This window comes from Eublepharis macularius, chromosome 5 (assembly GCF_028583425.1).
Source record: "Eublepharis macularius isolate TG4126 chromosome 5, MPM_Emac_v1.0, whole genome shotgun sequence".
NCBI lineage: Eukaryota > Metazoa > Chordata > Lepidosauria > Squamata > Eublepharidae > Eublepharis > Eublepharis macularius.
The window spans coordinates 57,425,883-57,450,609 of NC_072794.1; the positions used below are offsets into that span (position 1 = coordinate 57,425,883).

Below are 24,727 nucleotides of genomic sequence, written 5' to 3' on the forward strand. Positions count from 1 at the left end.
TGAAGACCAATAGAAGTAGTTGATGTCAGGGTATAAATGAAGTAAATAAAGAAATAGGCCTCTGACAGACGAATAATACATCTGAACAATTATATAGGACATATTTTGAATCCTTCTGTCCCAAGTAAATATGAGAGAGAACCATTTCTTTGGTAGCAGTAATTAGGAAATAGCTCCACTGCTTGTTCAGATGGCATATTTTCTAGCTTTACTTTCTTCATATATATATATATATATAAATGTAAAAACACAGAAAACCTCCCTTCTATACAAATTAAACTTCTATAAATACATATAAATTTCTATACATTCTTCTACAGAAGAATGCAGAGAGGGGAAATAGGGCTGCCAGACCCCTGGTGGGGGCAGGGGATCCCCCACCCCCACCCTGCCACCCCCGCCCCTCCCTACCTGGCCAGCGGGGGGGGGCGCACCTTCCATGCATGCCCCCCTGCAGAGCTGCGTGTCCCCACACACAGCAGCCGCCAGGATCAGGCCTGTTTTGGCCTGGATCGGGGCCCCCGTGGAGCATGGGAGCGTTCCTGTGCTCCGCAGGGGCCCACAACAGGCCCAATCCGCACCAAACCAGGCCCGATCTGTGCCAAAATGGGCCCGTTTTGGCACGGATTGGGCCCGCTGTGGGCCCCTGCGGAGCGCAGGAATGCTCCCGTGCTCCACAGGGGCCTAAAACAGGCCCAATCTGCGCTGATATGGATCCGAAATGGATCCGATCTGTGCCAAAATGGGCATGGATCAGGCCTGTTTGGGCATAGATCGGGCCCATTGTGGGCCCCTGCAGAGCTCAGGAATGCTCCTGTGCTCCACAGGGGCCTGCAATGGGCTCAATCCGCACCCAAACAGGCTGCGTGGTGACATCACTTCCCAGCAGTGATGTAATCACGCTTGCAGGAGCGCGCGCATGCGCGCGCACCCCCCCCTCCAGGTAAGAGCCAGGTCTCAAACTCCTGCTGGGAGATCAATGGGGCCTGGAAACCCTAAGGGGAGATTAAGGACAAGATTTTGGAGCACTTTGGTCACCCCAGAGCCCAGCAATGTATTTATTTATTTATTTATTTATAGTCCACCTTTCTCACTGAGATTCAAGGTGGATTACACAATGTGTTAGTACAGATAATTTCAAGGACATTTCAATAAGTAATGTAATAGAGTGTATAAATGTAAATTTGCAAAGACTTTAAAAACAGCAGAAATCCAATACAGTGTTGAAGAAATGCTGAAACAGAGCATAAGCAATTCTAAGACCGGTATATTCAACAACATTAAACCACCCAGAACTACCCAGTAGGAACATACTGAAAGAAACAGATAGCACATAGTAGCATATAGTAGTTATGGTTTCTGTACCTCTACCAGTGCATCCCTCTGATACCACTTCCTTCCCGTATTGCCCTCCTATCTGTTAAATCGGTGACTTATTTGTGGGTCCAGTCTGTGTGCGTGCGAGGGAAAAGAGAGAGAGATCTTTGTCTGGGGATCTCTGGTGGCTCTAATTAGCCCTGAAGTTCCAGGTAGCCTAGGAGAGAGAGGCAAAGATATGCAGGTCTAACTGACGCATCTCTGAATATAACATTATTGGTATTAGTTGTGAACTGAAGTAAAGTTTCAGAGATGCAAAGGGAGGGAGTGATTGGGAAAGTGATGAAACCATTATATTTTAAGCACATAACAAGAAAACGAGTGAATTTGGTGCCCAAGTCTGTAAACTGCCAGATTTCTCTCCAGTGTCCATGAACACCTGGGTTTCTCATTGCCGCCTATTGCAAATGGAGTGTCATGAGAACATTAGAAGCTTTCTGCTGCTGTAGCTGACAATGAGTTTGCTCCTATAAAGCGGCATCACTGGATCACAGTCTTTGTGTTGCTTGATATGGTTCTGAAACTCTGAAAATCAAACATGTTATTTTCCTAATCCTAACCAACCACAAGAGTTCTAAATGAGTAATGTTCAGCATTCTACAAAGTTGTTTTAAATTAATAGATATCTATTTACATCCTTAACTCTATCTTAATGAAGATTTTTGTCTGGGAATACAAACAGCTGTTGGAAATACTCTTCCATCTATCATTTTAAATCTTTTATTAAATTTGCACCTGGCGGTGCAGCTATAGTTAAAAGTCTGTTCATTATGAGGCCCATATTTGGGAGGCTTATAGCTATCATTTCAAATCTTATCAGACTGAAACTCTGCCAATGCACAATTTTTTTTTGCTAAATCAAAGCAAACAACATTAAACTTTTTTTTCCTCCCCAGCAATAATAAACACTTCTATTGCATAAAAATTAATGAGATATACAGGGAAGATTAATTACGAAAATTAAATATGAGGTTGAAAGTTAGTCTCTAACAGTGACTCCCAAACAGAGCTTTGAACTTATTAGTAGCTCTTTTAAACTTTGTAGCCGCTTGTCAGTCTTCCAGGATTAGAGATGGGGGGGGGCGGGATCAGTAAGTCACAAGGGCCTAATGAGACATGGAGCTTCCAGGTTAGGAAGGGAGAATGCAAACTAAAATCTGACTAAAGTAATAGATATGTTTCATTATAGAATGAGTCATACAATATAACAGACTTGAACCCAGCTTGCATGTTAGCCTGAGCTGACACGCTTCTTCCCTGTAATTGACTTCTATACTATATCTATGCCATGCAGTTCTTAAGTATCATACAAGTAGTCCAGATCACATGGGTTTCCCACAGTGGCATGGTATCCCTTTTCCATAGGGAGCTGCTGTTGGGCATCCAGCTTGTGCGGAACACTTTTCAGAATCAACCACACTACAAAAGAAACATATTTTGTTTGTTTGTTTATAATCCACCTTTCTCACTGAGACTCAGGGTGCATTACACTGTGCAAATTAATATGGTCATAGCTGGGACATTCAATAACTAGCACAATAGCATATGCTTTGCTGAAATTTGAAAAGAACCTAAAACAAATTTGAATACAGGAATACAGAGATGAAACATTGCTCAAAACAAAACTTATGAATTGGACATCATTGCAGAGGCTCTGGTTGTGACTAATGGACCTTAAGGGCCATGTTTGAAAGTCTGTAAATTGAGAAGTTGAAAAATTTGTGTAATTCTGAGACCCTGAACCTTTCAGCTATTTGTGTATAACAGCTGTCTAGAATGGCTGAAGGCATGGTTTGAAAACTCATAGAAGATAAATACATTCTAAGAGTAGGAAAGGTGGTTTTGGTGAAATAAAAGGCTCTGCCACGGTCCCTCTTGAATAACTTTAACCAAGGAGAACGTTTGGAACAGAGAGTTGTACTTCTGTTCAATGCAGCATCCATCTTAAAGATCCAATCTCATATATTGAGACTGGGCAACAGAATACCCAGAAAGGCATCCATCAGAGAATAACAATGGAGGATGTTATTAAAGTCAGTTGTGCAAATGGTGTCTGAATGCAGCAGTGCTTTGCTTTGCCTTAAGAGTGGACTAGCGGAAAGATTCCTTTGCTTTCTCCAGAATTTAAATAAGGCCAAGTGCAAACAGGCTCTGATAGAAGGTAATCCAAGTTCAGCTCGCACGAAAGCTGCAAGGCGATGCTAGAATTCTCTTTACAAAGAGATTTTGGATTAATTCCAGGGTCGAGATCAGACATCATTCCAACCCCACATCTCTGCACTATATAGAAGCTGTGGGATGGCCTTACACTGGAACAATTTCAAGGCTGGCTCAACTAAAAATCCTTCTTTTAAGGTGTAAAATTTAAAGATGGCCACTGTAGTTCTCAAAAACTGAGGCTTTTGTTATTGCCAAGTGGGATTTCCATGAGAAGGTTTCACTAAACATCACTCCTAGATACCCAAAGATTCTACATTGTTCAATGGGATTGCCATCTATTGATCATTTAAATCTTTGAGATTTCTTCCAAGAGAGCATTACTTTGGTCTTGACAAAGCTGATGTTTAAGGCCTTGCCCATACAGAAATTGCCCAGTTTGTTCAGCATGCTCCTTAAACCGATGCAGGACCAATACCATGTCATTTGCATATAGAACTTTCCAACCACTCAAAGATAGTGGAAGGAACTCAGGGCTTGACAAACTTGGAACTATGTCATTTAAATAGAGATTGAAGAGCAAAGGGACCACAATACATCCCTGTTTGAGCCCCTGAATAGACAGGATCTCTTCTGTTAAAGATCCTGTGGGGCCTATTTTAACTCCTCCAGATATATGGGAATGAAATTCCCAAATCAGGAACAATAGACATTTATTGATATTGGGGCCTGCTAGTTTCACCCATAGTTGGTTCTAATCTACCGAGTCAAAGGCGGTGGTTAGATCCACAAACACTGTGAACATGACCTTGGTGGGTGCCCTTAACACTCAGCTGAGCCAGCTGGTAAATATTCAGACAGTGATCAATGGTTCCTGAACCCTGCTTACTCAGGATGGATTACATTATTGGAGGTCTCCCAATCCTCCAGTTTGCACTGCAGAAATTTGCTATACAACTTGGAGGCTATGTCCAGCAGGCTAACTGGTCGATAATGTTGGGGGACCGATCTGCAGCCCTTTTAAAATATTGGGACTATAATGCTTAGTTTCCACTATGAGGAAAAAATACCAGTTAGATGGTTGTTGTGGATTTTCCGGGCTGTATAGCTGCGGTCTTGGCATTGTAGTTCCTGACGTTTCGCCAGCAGCTGTGACTTCAGAGGTGTAGCACCAAAAGACAGAGATCTCTCAATGTCACAGTGATTCTCTTTTGTTAAAGTTCCTGTGGGGCCTATCTTAACTCTTCCAAATATATGGGAATGAAATTCCCAAATCAGGAACAATAGACACTGTGACACTGAGAGATCTCTATCTTTTGGTGCTACACCTCTGAAGATGCCAGCCACAGCTGCTGGCGAAACGTCAGAAACTACAATGCCAAGACCACGGCTATACAGCCCAGAAAATCCACAACAACCATCATTCTCTGGCTGTGAAAGCCTTCGACAAAATACCAGTTAGATTGATCTGGGTAAATAAGATGGGCACCCATCAGTCAAGAAAATATTGGCATATATGCCCAGCCTAGAAACTTAGAATCTGATTGGAAGATTTGAATTTTAGGGGAGTGGAAGGTAGAGAGAACTCTAAATATGGTTTAAAAGTGTGTGGAAAATATGGAAAAGTCAACCTGAGATTATTAGCTTACCTGACAGGTGGCCAGCTCACACCTGTTGAACAAAGACTGGGTAGAGGCTTGATTGACTTAACAAAGGCCAGGAGATGGCGGATGTCCTAGCTTTCCTTGTGATTACTGTCTGGGGTCTGAAGCTCAGCCCCTGGACTTTCTGGGAGGAGGGGACAGGAGGCAGCCAGGAGACAGCTACCCAGCTGCCCTGACAGTCACCCAAGCCCCGCACAGGCCAGCAACAGAGGGGAAAAAAGAAGCACCCAAGCCACAGAGGGTCAGAAGGGGCAGGTGGAAACCAGCTAGCCCTACCCTCTGGTGGGAGGCTAAGAGCCCAGGCAGGGAGAGTGAGGACAGCCAGGAGGGGACCAGACCAGAGGGAGAAGGCATAGGAGACAGAGGCAGCCAGCCATCAGCCAGCTAGACAGCAACCTTACAGGCAGGGGAAGAAAGGCAGCAGAGGCAGCACAGGGCCACACCCCAACCTGCAAGCTGGGTGAAAGGGAATAGCAAGGGCCAGGTGAGGCTGGGAGCAAGGCAGCCTCAGGTGGGACTGCCTGAGGCAATCAGCAAAGAGACTCCAGCAGCCAGCAAAGGAGGCACAGGTGTGGCTGGCCAGAGCAGCCAGCAGAGCAACACCAGGTTGCCATTCCTGTGGTAGTAATTTTTGTAACTATGGGAAGATTTGAATGGGGGATCCCAAGTCATTGCAGAACACTTAACAGCAAGATTACATTAATGGTCAGTGATTGCATGCTAACTGCCAGATAATACAAGGAGGGGTGCCTTTGTCTTCCAACCTAGTGGGACCTGATTTCATTAATTTGATTTTGCACCTTGCCTTTCCCAGTTTCTCCTGCAAACAGGCTTTTGTTTCAAAAGTTGTCACTGCTGCAAGATTATTGCTGTTGCTGGCATTATAGCTGCAAGATCCCTCTTAAGATATAAAACATGGCAATTGATCCCAATGTTCTGTGCCTGCCTCTCAGGGACTGAAGCTTGACCAGTGTCCCACATGCATTCAGGCTGGGAGTGGAGGTGTGTACAGGTAAAAATGGGGGAGGGGCTTGCAACGAGGACAATGCTGTCCAGGAAGCATTACTTTCAGTCTGAAGTGTTTTTATTACATCATCATGTCACCTGATATGACTGGCTAAATGGCATCATGACATTCTCACAATCTCTACAAGACCCTCGATTGGCTGGGGTCAAGTGGGTGTGTCTAGTGGTAGAGGTATGTTACAGCCATACCTTGAATTAGATATCTAGATGCTGCCAAGGCTTTTACTGCTCCTTCTGTTATTTAGTTCATTGCATAAAACTGGCCAGGACGGTTTCCCCCTTTCATTTCCTCATGGAGCTAAGCCACCTGCCCGTTAAGTTCTTTCTCTCAGATGGTGCTCACACTTCTTGAAAATTAAAGACACACACAAATACATACTCATTTAGATCTAAAACAGATGAGACTTATGAAATTGGTGATAAGGCAGAATGAGAAAGACTCCCTGTATCTGAGAGGATTGCCGATTTAGGTTTTCTGATCTCTTGACAACTTTGCTTGTTAACTTTATTTAAAACTACCATGAGGGACCAATTTGGGAAGAAGACTGGCTAGACCTCCTTTTAAAATTCAGAACTGAATGGAACAAATCTTTGTTCATTTATGCACAAGTTTGCCTATTCACAACACAAGTAAAATTAAGTGATGGTGGGGATGGGTCTTTTTTGCAAAGAATAAAAATTGAGTGTGTGAAGGAGGGGTACTATGCCCTCCAATACCTTACTTTGCTGTACTCTGATGTTTACAGCATATTTCTATTGGTAGGGTTCCAATAATGTATAGAACCATCAGGACCAGTTTTGAGGGCAAGAGAACCTGGACCACCTTGATTCAGTGTGTGTGGAGAATGCAGGCTGTACCTAGAGATGGACAAGCTCCTTCGCTTCACCTCTGTTTTTCTTTATTTCTGAACTTCCTTTCCCTCAGTGCATACCGGGAACTGTGGTTTCCAGAATGCTTGATATTAATTCTCATGTGTCCTGTAGGCTACAAATGTATTTAAAATATTCATATCCTGCCTTCTCTCCTTAGAATGGGGTGGGGAGCATAACAAAGCAATAACAAATTCGAAGACATAAAAACAACACTAGGGCCCACTGACAATCTGTAGAATGTACTGGTGGGAGAGGGAGGAAGCAAAAGAACAAAAAGATGGAAGAATGGCATGGCACTACAAGAATTCTCTTTCCTCTTGGCTAGCTCCCTTCAACATGGGAGATAAACTGGGATCGGTAGGAGAGGGAAGGGGGGATTTTTTTTCCCTGCTCTAGTTTATCACCCTGACAAAACTGGAATCTAGCAGCTGGGTCATATACTTTGAGCCAAAAGAGCTACATCTCAAATTAATCATCTCATGGTGAAGGATTGAACTCCATAAGACCATCTAGTTCAGAGTCTAAAATCACCTAACTATACCAAGCCAATACTGGAAGCCTAGTAGGGTAGAAAAAAGTTTCTGAAATGAATTTAGCACTTGTAGATGTGTCTCAGGACTTAGCTCTCCTTGCTCTTGCATTCCATTTGTTGAAAAGAAAGACTCCTATCTATCACTCAAATAGGGATCCTGACAGAAAGGAGAAAAAAACTCACAAGCCAATATTATCATGTCTTTTCCTGCTCTGTAAGGGAGAATTTTAATTACTTATTATAACATGGGGCATGGCGATGCTCTGCAGTATGGCAGGGAGGATCTCCTAGATGAACAGTACAATCCCAGAGAATTTCGTTGAAGTGGGTGGACAAAAATGCTGTATCTGAAAATATGTTTTTCACTAGAACCAATAGAGTAGCTTCATTTGATGTAATGGTGGAATGCAGCTATTCAGAGCTCTGAATAGCTTTGGACATACATTATTAAGTGATGTTGATGGAAACAGAAGAAGTTACTCATTTTTCCTGTTCCTTATTTTTCCTTGTAACATCCAAACTGGAAATTCCTTCTATCTCGCTGTGATGAGAGCAGTAACTTGCGTATCCTATTGTGTTAGGGCATGCAAATACTTCCTTCATATGTTTCCCAAGAAACACAGAGACCAGGAAACACCGTTCACTTATGGTTCCTGTTTCCCTCCATATTGCGTCATATTGAAAGCCATTCTAAACGATGCCTCCCTGAAATAAAAGGAAAATCCTCAGATACCAGATCTCTATACTGGTTGACTTGTTTAGTAGATCACTGTTCCTTTAATATGCTTGTTAACAAAATGCAACCCATCTTTTGCTCATTTTGGGAGTACCAACCACATTAGTTGTTTGTATATGTATTACGGCACTTACCCGGCAGGCTGGAGGCCTTTAGACGGGTGCCGTAATTGCCTCCCTGGAAGGAGCGAGGCAGGCACCAGCCCCGCCCTCCTTCCACGTTGGGGTTGCTGGGCGGGGCGGAGCAGGAGCAAGGAGCGTGCTCTGCCCGGCCCAGCCGCAGTCGCTGCGAGTTGCTTGGGGAGGGTAGACGTGCTACCCTGAGCGAGCAGCGTTGCGGCGGCGGCAGCGACTACCCGGCGGCGGATTCGGTGGCGAGGCAGCGGCGGCAGCGCTGTTTGCCGGGGGAACGTGTGCGGCGGCGCGGCGGCGCGGCGCGGCCCGGCTCGGCGCTTTACAGCGCGGCAGCGGCTGGGAGGCTGTCTGGCCATCGGCGCGGCACGGGAGGCCTCTTGCGGGGGCAGGGCACCCTAGCGGGCGGGGGTGGGGCACCCCCGTGCAGGCCTTTTGTGGCTGCGTGACGCGGGGGCTCTGCTGCCGTTTTGCAGCGCTTTCGGGAGAGCGGGGGTTTTGCCCGGCCGCGTCCCGGGCCTTTTCGGCGGCGGGGCGGCCTTTCGGCTGGGTGAGGCCTTTTGGCCTGGCTCGGCGTTTTACAGCGCGGCAGGGGGGAGGCTGTCGGGCCAGCGGCGTGGCACGGGAGGCCTCTTGTGGGGGCAGTGCGGCCTAGCGGGCGGGAGTGTGGCACCCCCGTGCAGGCCTTTTTGTGGCTGCGTGACGCGGGGGCTCTGCTGCCATTTTGCAGCGCTCTCTGGAGTGCGGGGGTTTTGCCCGGCCGCGTCCCGGGCCTTTTAGGCGGCGGTGCGGCCTTTCGGCCGGGGGAGGCCTTTGGGCGGCATCTACTCCCCAGGGCTTTCGGCCATCGGCTTCGATTCTGCCCTGAGGCTGGACAGTTGGGTGAGGGAATAAAGGGGCCAGTGTGGGGTGGCCTGTACTCCACGCTGCACCCTAGTTCCCCCCGCCCCCCCCCATTTTTTGTGAAGGGGCTTTTCCTCTCCATAGGAGCCCCCCCTTTTTACCTTGGGGTTTAGGGGCCTTTTGTGGGGGTTGGCCCGGTGCGGCCTGCTTGTGGTGGTCTTGGGCTGCATCAAGCCCTTTAGGCTGTTGATTTTCTTGGCCACATCTAGGTAGGTGGCGGCCATTTAGTGCTACACCACTTTAGGCGGCCATTTTGTGGTAGTCTGCGGTTTGCCTCCTCTGGGTTTGGGGGTAGTGAGGACTGAACATGCCACCCAAGAAGGGGAAGGGACCCCCCAAGGGGAAGCAACCAGTGGTTAGGCAAGCGGCCAAGAGGCCTCTTCCAGCCTTGTCTTCATCGGAGGAAGACGAGGGGGTTGATCAGCAGGATATTTTGAAGCGCCTTCTTGCTTTGGAGCAGGCAAAAGGGTCTGCAGGGGTAGCGCAGCAAGGGGCCAGTACAGTGAGGCCTGTTAGGAAGGCGTCCAGAAATGCAGTTAACAGAGACATTTTACGTCGCTTATCTCTTCTAGAAGGGGCGGCTGGAGGAGCAGCTGGCGAAGGCAGCGGCAGGAGTGGCACTGAGGTCACAGAGACTCAAGAGGCGTCCGGTGATGTGGAGCAGGCGTGGCCGGAGGACTCATCTCCTGTGGCGGTAGCTGTGGAACCTGTGGAATGTGGAGGTAAAGACACTACACCGCAGTCAGCTAGCCCTTGGCCGTGGGGGCCGTGGGGCCAAGCAGTTGCGGCACCTGTGCCCGCTTTTACACACGGGGCTTACACGCCTTTAGGTGGGCAGGTAGCCGGGGGTAGTCAGGCATCTTGGCCGGCAACTGGCGTGGGGTTATCGCCTCAGCAGGCACCTGCCAGTGCTGCTTCTTGGGGGGGGGGGAGCTGCTTTTCCCTTCCCCAGCCCATTTTCAGGGTGGCCAGGGTATGCAGGGAGCCAGTGGGGGTTTTATCCTCACCCGGGGTTAGCATATGGCCAGGTCCCCTTCAATGCTGTCCCATTTGGGGACACGGCATTGCCTTTGGGTGATCACCTGACCCAGGCAACCAGAGATAAAATATTAAAGGGGGAATATGTGGATCTCTTTTCGCTGCTCTTTAGGGAGCTGGAAAAGAAAAGTAAGGACGAAATGGATGAAAGGGATAAGGAGCGACTCAAGAGGAGGAAGGTGGACAGGACATGGAATAATTGGTTGCCTGGTTTTTTGATCTATGCGGGGGTCATCTCCCGGGCTCAACCCAGCCGGGCGATCCAACTATTCCAATACTTGGATATTGTATTCAAAGGGTATACGGGCTTCTCAGGTGCTGCATGGACGCAGTACGACGAGGAGTTCCGTATGAGGGCGGCCATGAACCCGAATATCCCATGGGATCGGGTTCATCAGGAATTGTGGCTGCAGGTTATGTCCCCGGCTAAGCCCAATCTTATGGATAGGTCTGATAGTGGGCACGTAGTGCATAGATCTTCTCAGGCCACGAGCTCCCGCAGTGTTGCGGGTCAGCCGGTTCAACCCCGGCTCCTGTGTTGGGAGTTCGCATACAAGGGTTCCTGTATGCGGAAGCCTTGCCGATTTCGACACGAGTGTCCGTCCTGTGGAGGTTCCCACCCATACAGTTCATGCCCCAAGGGTAAGCAGGGGTGGAGTTGGAAGAAGTCAGGAGGAGGTGGCGCAGGGGGTCAACACCCCCCTGGAAAAGGGCCCCAGCCCAATAAGGTTGAAGGTCCTTAGGCGGCTTTTGCAATTTTATCCTAAGCAAGGTGATGCAGTTTATTTGTTCCAAGGGTTCAATGAGGGGTTTAGAATCCCGTTTCAGGGTGTCAGGGCTCCATTTTTGTCTGATAATTTGCGTTCGGTCTTGGGAAAGGAGGATGTAGTAAGGAGGAAGATTGATAAGGAGTGTGCTGAGGGTCGAGTGTTGGGACCATTTTCTGCCCCTCCGACCCCCAACTTCAGAGTTTCTCCTCTAGGGGTTGTGCCCAAGAAAGCACAAGGGGAATTTCGGTTGATACATCACCTGTCATTCCCCAGGGGGGAATCGGTGAATGATGCCATTCCTGAACAGTTATGCTCAGTTCGGTATACCTCCTTTGACCAGGCTGTCAGGGTGGTGCGTAGGTGCGGGGTGGGGGCTGAGATGGCGAAATGCGACATTAAGTCGGCCTTTCGTCTTCTTCCAGTGCACCCCAACGATTTTGAGTTGCTGGGCTTCGCCTTTAATGGGGAATTTTACATGGATAGGGCATTGCCAATGGGCTGCTCCATCTCGTGCGCAGCCTTTGAGCGATTTAGCTCATTCCTCGAATGGGAGGTGCGGCGTAGGGCCGCCTCTTGCGATACGGCCCATTATTTGGATGATTTTTTGTTCGCTGGAGCAGCGGGGTCAGGTGAGTGCGCTCGACTTATGGCCATTTTCATGGCCTTAGCGGATGAGTTAGGTGTGCCATTGGCGCATGAGAAGACAGAGGGTCCTTCTCAGGTGCTAACCTTCTTAGGGATAGAGTTAGACACTGTCCAGCAGTCCTTCCGGTTACCAGAGGATAAGGTGGGTGAGCTTAGGTCTAGGGTGGTTAGGATGCGGTCTCAGCGTAAGGTTACCCTGGTGGAGCTGCAGCAGCTCGTGGGTTATCTTAATTTCGCCTGCAAGGCTATTGCTCCAGGTAGGGCCTTCCTGCGTCGGCTCTGTGACGCCATGGCAGGTCTAAGTGCACCTCATCATCGGTTGCGGGTGTCTGGGGGCATGCGCGCTGATCTAGCAGTATGGGAGTCCTTTCTGGCGGAGTTTAATGGGGTTTCTCTTTGGCGGGAGGTTCTGTTGCTGGAGGCGGAACTTCAAGTGACGTCAGATGCGTCCGGATCCACTGGCTTCGGAGTTTATTTCCGGAGGCATTGGTGCGCGGAACAGTGGCCGCAGGATTGGCGGGAGTCTGCAGTAGTGAGGGATCTCACCTTTTTGGAATTTTTTCCGCTTTTGGTGGCGGTCCACCTATGGGGGCTGGAACTGGCTAATCACACAGTACATTTTTGGAGTGATAATCAGGCAGTCGTGCAGGTAGTCAATTCGTTGACGTCCAAGTCCCCCAGGGTTATGCGTTTGGTGAGGGAATTTACTCTGTTGTGCCTGCGGAGGAACATTTTATTTAGGGCTCGGCATGTTCCTGGGGTGGACAACGGTATGGCAGACGCTTTGTCTCGCCTACAGATGGAGCGTTTTTGGAACCTCGCTCCGGAGGCCGATCGGCACCCGGCTCGGATGCCGCCAGACCTATGGCAGCTTGGGAGGCCGAAGTATGTCGGGCTATTCAAGCAGCCATCGCACCCAGCACACGGAGAGCTTATCGGCGAGCGGTAGGCCAGTTAAGGGAGTTTAGGACGGCCGTGGGTTTGGCCGATAGCTGGCCAGTACCAGTGGGGCATGTTCTCCAATTTTGTATCTGGCAGAAGGGTAGGGGGTTGGCAGTGCGGTCCATAAGGGGGCAATTGGCAGCGCTAGCATTTGTTAGCAAAGCCCAGGGGTTGCCTGAGGCCACGGGCGACTTCCGGGTGAGGAAGATGTTAGAGGGCTGGGCGAGGGAATGCCCCAAGGGAGTGGATTCGCGGGAGCCTATTTCCCCGGCAGTCCTTAGGGGGCTGAAGGGTGCATGGAAGGAGGTCTGTTCATCCCGGTATGAAGCGATACTGTTCCATGCGGCGGCTTTAACTGCCTTTTTTGGGGCTCTTAGGGTTAGTGAGCTGGTGGCTCAGTCAGGTAAGGATTCCTCTGGTCGCGCTTTGATGGCCAGGGACTTGAAGTTTGAGGGGGACGCCGTTACCCTTGTCATTCGTTGGTCCAAAACGGACCAACAGAGGAAAGGGGTTGTTGTGCGGTTGGGTCCCTGTGCTGATGCGGAGCTATGCCCGGTTCGGGCATTGAGCAAGTATTGGAAGGTGAGGGGAGTCGGAGAGGGCTGGCTGTTTTCTCACCAGAGTGGCGCTCCTCTTACGCGTTACCAGTTTTGGGCAGTGACACGGAGAGCATTGACCAGGTTGGGGTTGAAGGGCGTAAATTTTGGGACCCACTCGTTTAGAATCGGGGCTGCATCCACTGCTGCAGCCATGGGGTATACTGGGCAGGCAATTCAGCGGGTGGGTAGGTGGAAATCGGATGCCTACCGTTCCTATGTACGTCCTCTTTCCCATGTCGAACAAAGTTGTTAATTGATTGTTTCTTAGGTTTTGGAGCACGCTTTGCCCAACAACGGATCCTGATCTGCGGGCACAGTTATGTTTTTTGGGCGGCCCATCAAGCAAGACGGACATCTGTGGGGTCACAGCTGGGACTGAGTGAGAAGGCGGTGGTAGAATGGCTGGGTCGCCGAGGCCTCAGGTGGTCAGGTCTCTTGCCGTTGCTGTTTGAGCGGGGGCGTGTACCCCCCATATCCTAGTTGTTCATTTAGGTGGCAATGACTTGGGGATGCTCCAGGGCAGGGCCTTGTCTGCTCAGGCGCATGCTGATTTGCGCCTTATTGCGGAGCGGTGGCCTGGAGTGCTGATTGTATGGTCAGCAATGGTCCCTCGTTTGGTTTGGAGGGAAGCTGGGTGCCGACAAGCCATCGAGAGAGCGAGGATGAAGGCCAATAGGGCCATTCAGAAAGCTTTGGAAGGAGGGCTGGGAGTGTATTTGCCTCATCCTCGAATCAGGGCCGAGGTGCCGGGCCTATACAGAGGTGATGGCGTGCACCTTTCTGAGGCTGGCAACCGAATATTTTTGGATGATTTGCGGCAAGGGCTTCAGCTGGCCCTAGGTTATCGGTGGGGCGCCGAGGCCTAAGCAGAGGCTTGGCCTCGGCGTTGGCAGGTTTTGGGTAGTTAGGGTGCGGGTTGGTGAGCACCATTGGCGCTTCCCCTTTAGTGGGAAGAGGGGTCTGCCCGAAGGGCTGGTACTGCTTTGACGGCTGCCAGTAGCAGGGGCAGGCTGCCTTTGGAAACCCCGGCTTCCGAGTCCTTACCTCACTGCTATACGGCTGAGGTGTTAGGAGCTTGAGAAGGGGGTGACCACGTTGCCTGGCCGGCCGGGTCCGCGCCATCCAAGGGATGGGTCGCACCCGGGGCTTCGGGGCTCGCCCAGACAGGTCAGGGCGGTGGTCCAGGGGGAACCCGTGGCCTGACCTGTACCGCTTTAGGCCCTTGCCGCTGTGTGTATTAATGTTAATGTATATAGTTAATAAAGTGGCCCTTAGATCCAACTTGGTGTCTGCCTCTTTATTCCAACTATGGTGGCAATACGGCACTTACCCGGCAGGCTGGAGGCCTTTAGACGGGTGCCGTAATTGCCTCCCTGGAAGGAGCGAGGCAGGCACCAGCCCCGCCCTCCTTCCACGTTGGGGTTGCTGGGCGGGGCGGAGCAGGAGCAAGGAGCGTGCTCTGCCCGGCCCAGCCGCAGTCGCTGCGAGTTGCTTGGCCCACCCTCCTCTCCCTATATTGGTGCAGGATTAGCCGGCTGCTGTGTCAGAGTCAGGTAGGAATTTTTTCCTCCTCTCCTGGATTGGCAAAGCGGAGAGGGGGTTTTTCGCCTACCTTGCACCAGTAGGTGGGATTGAGGAGTTTGGCTACAGGGTGGCGCCAGTTAGTAGGTCCTGGCAGGTTTTGGGTAGTTAGGGTGCGGGTTGGTGAGCACCATTGGCGCTTCCCCTTTAGTGGGAAGAGGGGTCTGCCCGAAGGGCTGGTACTGCTTTGACGGCTGCCAGTAGCAGGGGCAGGCTGCCTTTGGAAACCCCGGCTTCCGAGTCCTTACCTCACTGCTATACGGCTGAGGTGTTAGGAGCTTGAGAAGGGGGTGACCACGTTGCCTGGCCGGCCGGGTCCGCGCCATCCAAGGGATGGGTCGCACCCGGGGCTTCGGGGCTCGCCCAGACAGGTCAGGGCGGTGGTCCAGGGGGAACCCGTGGCCTGACCTGTACCGCTTTAGGCCCTTGCCGCTGTGTGTATTAATGTTAATGTATATAGTTAATAAAGTGGCCCTTAGATCCAACTTGGTGTCTGCCTCTTTATTCCAACTAGGGTGGCAATATAGCTATATCCACCATTTATATGAACCTTGTGAATAATTTTGGAGAGAAGTTTATAGTTTGGATGAAAAGTCACGGGTGTACATTAATGGCAGCATTTGGAGATATCTGGCCAAGAATGATTGACAATGTCTGTAACTACTTATTATGTCAAGGCTTCAGCACACCGATTGATGGGAAATGATGTATAATAAATTAGAATGATCACACATCATTTCCCATCGATTGAAATGCCAAATCCTTTGATGGAGTAATGAGTTATGGCCAATACCACTCACTGTCTTAGTGGGAGATTGATTGCTTATCCTTTCATCACAGTGATCAAACTAGGGAAGCCAAAGTGCATGCATTGTCACAAGTGGCACTATACTTTTAGGATAGAGATGAAGTAATACTACAGAAATAGGGAGTTTGTCTCTGCTTCCACTTGGAATGATTTTATTTTCTACTTTGCTAAAAGGGAACTCAATGCTACTTCTACCCCATGATTGTGGGAACTGTCTCTTCTCTGCATCTTCTTTCCACTTCTTCAGTGGTGTCTGTAGCCTGGAACTCATGAAAAATATCACATCCATCTAATTAATAATTTGTCTCTGGTTGCCACAGATAGTACATAATACACAACAGGTTGTAGCTCTATAACAGATTCTTGTTCTCAAGAGGAAACGTGAATAATTATTAGGGGTGAGCATAATGGAAAAAACAAGCCAAAATTACACACAGAAATTACTGATTCTGCTCTTTAAAGCAACTTCTGGAATGTTGAACTAAAACTGGGAAACTAAATTGAAATGAATCCCTCCAACTAAAAAGTTTGTGTGTTTCATTTTGGTTCATATCTTGCAGCACCCCCAGGCCCTAGGCTCACCTAGCAGGGCAGCATTCTTGTTTCCTTTTACAGCATTTCATCAATCAGATCCAAAGGGGATAGACACTTTATGGGAAGGGGAAATGAGCAAGTACATCTCCCCCCTGCCAATTAGGTCTGCACAACGGGACACTCCCTCCCCTCCCTACCTATCAAGTTTGGAAGGGATACTTCCATCATAGTCTGCAATTTGAAAGATATTTCCTTGGGAATAAGCACAAGGAAACATAACACCAAAAGTAATAATTTATTGGCACTAATGCAAAAGAAAACAGTGAACAGAAAAGATTGTAATGCCACCTCCTTCCCCCCTTTCCCTTAGCTAGCTAGTTTCTTGTGACACTCACATTCTTCAAGGTCTGTTGTGTGTGTATGTAACTGAAGGGAAACTTGGCTGGTTGATGGTTTAGAGGAAGGACTGTGCTCCATGTGATTTTGGTGCCATTATATGTAAAAACAGGTGCTCCAGGACCTTGGACTCCCCACCCCCAGGAAACAATGGAGAGTGGCTAGGGGCATCTTTTTCAGGGTCCCATTGAACTGGAGCTAATCAGCTTGAAATTTAGGGGGTCTTTAATGCAGAGGCAGGAGTACTCTGCTGCAATTTTGATGTAGTTTTCTTGAAAAATGGCCTGTCCAGCCCCCTGGAAATATTCCCCCATAGGGAATGATGGAGCAGAGTATTTTCAGATTCCTGGAAAAAGTACCTGAATCTGAATACTAAACCAGTATTTTTGGACCCAAATATTGGGAATATTGATATTTGTGCCTTTCCTGATACCTGAATCTTTTAAAAATACAGAATTTTTAAAAACTGCACATCCTTATTAGCTAACAATCCAACTACCAATATACAGTAAAAATAAAAGACTTTAAAAAACATCCCTTCTTCATAGACTTTCTATGGAGTCTTAGTATTATTATGTGTTTCAGTTAGACCTTATTTATGAAAAACCTTCATAAACAAAGAAAGGTTTTCTGAATAATGAAAACCTGGTAAGCTTCGCCTTCAAAAGAACTGGCATTTTATAATCCTAAATGCTTTTTCACATCAAAAAGGCAACCATTTCTACTCCAGAGTCATTACAGGAGAAATATCAGATACAACTTACATATCTCATCAACTCAGTTAAAATATTTACACCCTGTATTTCTTCCCAGTGAGGACCCAAAGCCGCTTACATCATTCTCCTGTCCTGCATTTTATCCTCAAAACAAACTTGTGAGGTAGGTTAGGATGAGAGTGTGTGACTATACCAGGGGTGGCCATCTGTGGCTTGGGAGCCACATGTGGCTCTTCTAGACATATAGTGTGGATCCTGGAGGTCTCCGAGCATCGCCATGGCCATACATTTTATTTTAGTTCAGTTTATTTCCCTCCCTTTCCTTCTTTCTTTTCATGTATTTCATATTTTCCATCAAAATGTTGAGGTTGCTAGGTCTGACTCAGAAAATGCCTCGGGACTTTTGGGAGTGAAGCCTAGCAAGGATGTGACATCACGTTTGTGTTGTCACTTCCAAGTCAAAGGTCAGATGATGGCGTTTCCCAAGCTCCACCCCTTCTGATGATGTCACTTCAAGCATACTGCAGCAAAACCTCACCCCTTCTTGTGATGTCACTTTCAGGACACTGTCCCAAATCTGAAGTAACTTCAAGGCATCATGTCTTGCGGCTCTCAAACATCTGACATTTATTCTATGTGGCTCTTACATTAAGCAAGTTTGGCCACCCCTGGACTATACCAAGGTCTCCCAGCAGAGCTTCAATGGCACAGTGAGGATGTGAACCTGGGCTTTCCAGGTCTTCGTCTGAGGATCTACACTGCGCTGGTTCTCTTTTACTATGGAGTCAGATCACACATTCATCTCCAAATGTTGAATAAGCAAATGATGAGAACTCAAGTGAAGTACAGAGAAATCTATGAACTAGCACTTCTTATATTACAATTGACACCATTACTTCTTTGTAACGTTAGAATCATTCCAATGCTGTGCATCAGTATAGAATAACCTGGATGGAAATTGATTTCACATGTATATTGTGGCTTTTAGCCTGAGCACAAAATTCACCTAAATTTATTTGTGAAACAATTTCTATAGAAAGTGAATTTTGGCCAAGGATAGTAAATTGCTACAGCTTCTTCTTCTGAGCCCCTTAAAATAAATACATAATTTATTACAAGTACTGTACTCTATACCACCATTCTGAAGTGTGGTGGTAAAGTAGTTACTTACCATGCAAACGCAATAGCTATATTTTAATATTTTAAATGTCTCAGTAGCCTTACCTTTTATCCATAAATATGAAAAGCTACATAGATTCTGTGATGTGTTACCATTTGAAAATTTTCATAGTTTGTATCCATTCAAACATTTCCAAGTGCAAAAATGCACCTACCACTTAGAAACATATATTCTAATGATCAAGTTCACAAAAGATTTATAGAGATACGATAACTATGCTAGAGCCCAGTAAGGGATTTTGTTGCATTTTATGGAAGAGTTTTAAATAAACTTGGAAGAAACTTTGTTCTCATCTTTAGGGCTGGGTTTTGCTACCTAGTTAATTAATTTGGTGAGGACAAGAAGGCCTAGTCTACTCTTGTTTGTGCAATGGAGAGAGTGAGAAGGCAGTGCCTGACAAACATGGGAAGGCTATGGGCAGGGATGCCAGCTGCAGCGTCATATCACTTTCAGTTTAAAAAAAAACCCAGAAACAACACAAGTAGCTCTAGGAATCACCAGAAACTCTGTGGTTTTCATTCATCAGGGCCAGCAGCAACCACCAGGTGACTTGCTACCACGTGATTTGCATAACTCATTCAGGTGCAGCAGCTTGCTACAGTTCAATGGCAACCACCCCATGAAAGCCAGTGTGCTGTAGTGGTTAGAATTTCAAACTAGGATCTGGGAGAAGCACTAAATCACCACTCTTATGTGGAAGCTCACTGGGTGACATTGGACCAATCACACACTCTCAGATTAATATACCTCAATGGGTTTTTATAGGATAAAATGGAGAAGAAGAAAATTATATAATCTGCTTTTATTGTGGAAAAAGGTGGGGAATAATTAATTAAATAAATTATAAATATAGCTGAATATGAGAGGAGCAGAAAAAGACAGGTAGATTAGTGGGTGAGGAGGAGAGAAGGAAGCAGGGAAAAGCATGGCGAAGGAATTGCCAGGAGGAAGGAAAATAGTGTGGGGAAGGGAATAAAGAGGAAAATGAAATGCTGTTCTGCAAGTTCTTGTAGGTTTCCCCCCACTCCATAGTACTTAGCCTAGTGGCTGGCACCACACAGCTGGGTCTGTAGTTTTCCCTGGTAGAAGGTGGGAGGTGGAGAGAAAGAGAGAGAGATGGGGTAGAGGTGAATTGCAGAATCTAGAACACAAATTTAAGACAAATAATGACACCTGATAAAAGATACAGCATGATTGTTCTAAGACAACAGATAAATTTGAAATACAACATCTAGCATGGACGATAGGGTAGGTTTCTGTGCAAAGCAGCCTTTAAAACAAGCAGTTTTGTGGTATGGTTTGCATGTAAACTGCAGTACAAACTATTTTATGACTCCAATGGATTAGTTACACAAGTAATCTAAAATTTGCTTAATACTAATGTAGGAAGCAGTCTCATTTTTGTGGACTTGTAAACAGTCAAAGATAGACAATAATGACAACAAACCCACACAGCTTTTAAACACACACGTACTTCAAATTTACACTTTTCAATAGTTAATACTAATTAGAGCCAATTTGGTGTAGTGGTTAAGAGCTAGAGATGGGCATGAACAGGAAAAAAAAATGAACATGATGTTCATTGTTCGTTGCCATCCATGAACAGGGATTCACGAACATCGATGGACATGACATATTCACGAACATTTTTGTAGTTGGAGGTTCATGGGAGCCAGAACGGCCTCCTTGGGACTTACCTGAACTTGAGCCAGGGAAAAGAGAGTCCATGGGTCTCCCCCTTTCATGTCATTTTCTGTTTGCCGTGGCAAAAACTGGACTGTCTGCTGGAAGCTAATTGAGGAGTTACAAACTGACCTTCCCAAGGTCCAATACCCACCAAATTCGCAGGGGAAATAGTCATCACTGTCCTCTGAAGACCCCCAAGCTTCAGAGAGATTGCACCCCTAGAAAGGCATGATCCATGGGTCTCCCCCTTTCATGTCATGTTCTCTTCACAGTGGCAAAAATTGGACTGTCTGCTGGAAGCTACTTTGAGGTGTTACAAACTGACCTTCCCAAGGTCCAATACCCACCAAATTTGCAGGGGACATAGTTCTCACTGTCCTCTGAAGACCTCCCAAGTATCAGAGAGATTGCACCCCAGAAAAAGCATGATCTATGGGTCTCCCCGTTTCATGTCATTTTCTCTTCACAGTGGCAAAAACTGGACAGTCTGCTGGAAGCTGCTTTGAGGGGTTATAAACTGATCTTCCCAATGTCCAATACCCATTAAATTTGCAGGAGACATAGTCCTCACTGTCCTCTGAAGACCCCCCAAGTTTCAGAGAGATTGGACCCTGGGAAAGCCATGATCCATGGGTCCCTCCCTTTCCTGTCATTTTCTTTTTACAGTGGCAAAAACTGGACTGTCTGCTGGAAGCTACTTTGAGGGGTTACAAGCCAGAAGGAAAGCTAGAAGGAGTTCAGACAGAGTTCAGACAGTCCATGCCTATGTTGCCAGGGGGATTAATTGAAAGGCGCCAGACTGTCTGGTTTTACGAATGGCTGACAAACCATGTGACCATTTTTAAGAGGTGCCGGAACTCCGTTCTACCGCATTCCAGCTGAAAAAAAGTCCTGCCTTTGAGTGACCTATGTTCCTATGTCTGCATGCATACATTACCACTGATATGTACAGTAACTCCAAGCTGGATAAATTAAGCTCTGGTGCAGCTTTTTAAAGATTAGGAAACTGCTATTTGTGACATTACCTTGTTACCTTGCTTTGTCTTCTTACTGTGAAATACATTAAGCACTTTTAAAATGTTTTCAGTTAGAAATAAAAGTTTAAATTGCATACAGATCTCTAGTACTGTAAGTGTTGCAGGCAATATAATATCAAAGGCTACAGCCTTATGCTGATTGAAAACTGGGGAATTTAGAATTTAAATATAACAATATCTGACTAAAAATGTACTTGTGTATACTTAAGGGCACAGTGTGTAATTGTATTCAGTACTTCAAGTGGTGGCAGCAAACCATAAGATATAGAAAAGTGTTATAATTTCACTTTCATAATTTCGGATGAGCGAAGCTCCCTTGGAAGGACATAGGGAGGGAGGCGACCCCATAGGTATGCTGGGCCAAGGCGAGCTGAATAGGGGTACGCCAGACCATTTTGCTTGGCACGCAAGATCAAGTCTACGTGACAAGCAATGTTGAAAAGGCAATGGGCGTTGATTTCAGGTACCACACAGCCACTAGCAAGCTCCAAGAAAAGCCTATGGCAGAGCTACTGGGATATATCTGACCAAGAACAACCCTTATCTCCTGACCCCCTTTTATTTGACAGCTTACCAAAATCTTTACAGGTAGATGCTCCATTTTTTTCCTGACACTCAGGCCGAAGAAGGTTGCCTATCCCTGTTCTAATTTATCTTTCCTTCTATACTATCTGCTGGCTCCTCTCTGAGATCCCTATGTCACTGATTTTAAAACAAACAAACATTCAATTTTTATTTTTTCTCTACCTATAAATGTTAGAGGACATTATGCATCTAATCATACATTGACAACCACTGGGTTTGCATGTTAAAAATGTACATAATTTGAATGAAACCATTTTATGAGAGATTTTTAAAAGTGCAAAGCTATTATTCCTTCTATTGAAGCTTTTCAAATTACACATAAGCGAAGCATTTTTGCTTCAGATTTGGAAACAAAAAACTTCTGGGATTGCTCAAAATGAGTTTATTCTCCCTCAGGCTTTGTCTTTATTAGCAGCTTAAGTGTATATTTAGTCTTGTCATATGTGAAATCTCTTCTGTTTGTTAAATTAGTATGGGATAAAATGTCTTCATTTTTGTTTTTACAGTGGGGCTCATTCATTATAGAAAAAGGAAGGAAGCTACTTTGGGTAGCTGATCTAGATTTGTTCGCAACTTTTTTGTCATGACAGAAAAGGAGGTGACAATTCATATCCCTTCAGCATCCAAGGGTATTATGTAAGTGTCATTAGTGTAATTGATACCTGTATAAGGAGTGTTCCATCAAAAACAATTAAAATACATGATATTAGAAGGTTCTAACAGCTTTGTCACAATCTTTCTTCAGATAAATAAGTTGCAGTGCTTTTATTTTACAACCAGTGGAAATCATCACATTTTCTGTGATTATCAATTTAAGTCTCTGTAATGAAAGACAGATATTGTCCTGTCACTGGTGCTGTCCACATGCACACATGCTATATGAGTAATGATGTAGCAGCAATTACCTACAGACTTTCTTGTTTCCCAGAGGCTTCCTCATTAAGGATGATTTCAACAGACCATTAAAATGTACTAGAGTTTCATGCAATTGAGGCCAATAGTCTCTTGATGGCACACTTTGCCTTGCTGAGGAAGCAGAATATTTCCAACCTGTTTCGAGTCTAATACTCTCCAGGCTCCAAACTGCTCCCCAACTCTCTTAGGAGCTCTAGGGAACTTCTCCTTTGGTAGTCACCGCTATCTCCTGGAACTCACTCCTTTCACCAGTTTGATGTCTGAAGGGCCATCAAACAGTGCTGTTTGGTAGCGGCATGGCAAGGCTTGAGGGTAGAAATCAAGGCAGTCTCTTTAATTGCTTAAACAATAGAAAGCTCTATTCCATTATCAACATCCTTAGAAAGTATAAGCCCTAACTTAGATAGCTCAGGCAAGCTAGATCTCAGAAGCTAAACAGGGTCAGCTGTGGTTAGTAATGGGATAGGAGACCTCCAAAGATGACCCGGGTTGCTATGCAGACTCAGACAACACCTCTGTTAGTCTTTTGCCTGTATAAGAAATTATATATTTTTAAATGATGTGAATGTTAAATGTGGCATTGGTGAATTAAGATGAGATGGGATTTTTATGATCTTACATTGCATTACAGAGTTAAGGCTACTCTGCTAATCTTTAACCTCCTTTTGTATGGTGGCATATGCGTTGTTCTAATGTTATGCCTTTCAGTTAGTGTACATTGTTTTTTCATTGGTTGAAATCTAGCACAATAAAAGAATAGTTTATGGGAGGAAAAATCTCTACTAATAAATACTGAACCGTTGAAGCATAGTGCTTCCTTTTGCCCCCTTAGTTGGAATTAAGAGACAGATGCAGGCTTGGGTATAAATGGTCTTTTATTAACACAACGTTTACCATAAAGAACTATGGCAAGGGCCAACTAAGCAGTACAAGTCAAGCCATGGGGTCATCCCTGGACCTCCACCTTGACCTGTCTGGGCAAGCTCCACAGCCCCGGGTGTAGGCCATTCCTGGAAGGGCTGCAACCCAGCCAACCAGGCAAATGGATCCCCCCATCAAGCTCCTATCGCCCCAGCCATACAGCATGAGGGAAGGACTTGTCCCTGGAGATCCCTGCAGGAGTCTGCTCTGTTATGGTAGCCGTCACAAGCATACTGCACTGATGGCCCTGTTTCCTCTCCCATGTGGAAATGCCACTGGGTGGTCACCGGCCCGCTCCCTGTTCCCCAATACTCTCCTTCCACCACCAGAGCCAAGCCTCGGCTTAGGCCCTCGCACCCCACAGGTGGCTTAAAGCCAACTGAAGCCCTTGCTGCAGGTCATCAAGAAAAATTTCATTGCCCTCTGTCAACAGGTGAACACCATTGCCTCGGTGGAGGTGGATAAATTTGGCCTTTATCCTGGGGTGTGGTAAATAAATTACCAAGCCTTGCCCTAGGGCTTTTTAATGGCTCTATTAACCTTATGCCACGCCCTTTCAGTTGCCTGTGGGTCTAAGGCTTCCTGCCACACTTGCCATGGAAGCATTTCAGACCAGAAGATAAGCACACCCGGCCATCGGTTGCTTATCATCCGCAGGTCTGCTGCTACCTGCAGTGACTAGCCCTTGTCCAGCACTAACCCCAAGTTATTACCGCTGAGGTGAATGACTAAGATGTGCAGCGGAGGACCCATCACAGAGGAGGACCGCTGAATAGTGATTGAAACTTTATCCCCAACAAACTTAACATCCTGTGCTAGTAAGGCTTTCCTGGTTGCATCATTGCGAGATTGGGACACTAACTCTCCCACCTGCAAAGCCCCAATGAAGGCTATCAGGGACACAGCGTGAAAAAGCTTCCTTTTGTAATTGGAGGAGCACACCTCACCCCAAGTTTCCCCTAACCCCTAGAGCAC

General features: G+C 46.7%; 1 long non-coding RNA gene across 1 annotated transcript; it reads left to right on the forward strand.

Annotated features, from left to right (window-relative positions):
* Positions 1-9,984: 9,984 nt before the first annotated feature.
* LOC129330901 (uncharacterized) lies at positions 9,985-14,674 on the forward strand. The gene is made up of 2 exons (XR_008597085.1): positions 9,985-10,121; positions 13,662-14,674. It is a non-coding gene; the product is annotated as an uncharacterized LOC129330901 (long non-coding RNA).
* Positions 14,675-24,727: the final 10,053 nt, after the last annotated feature.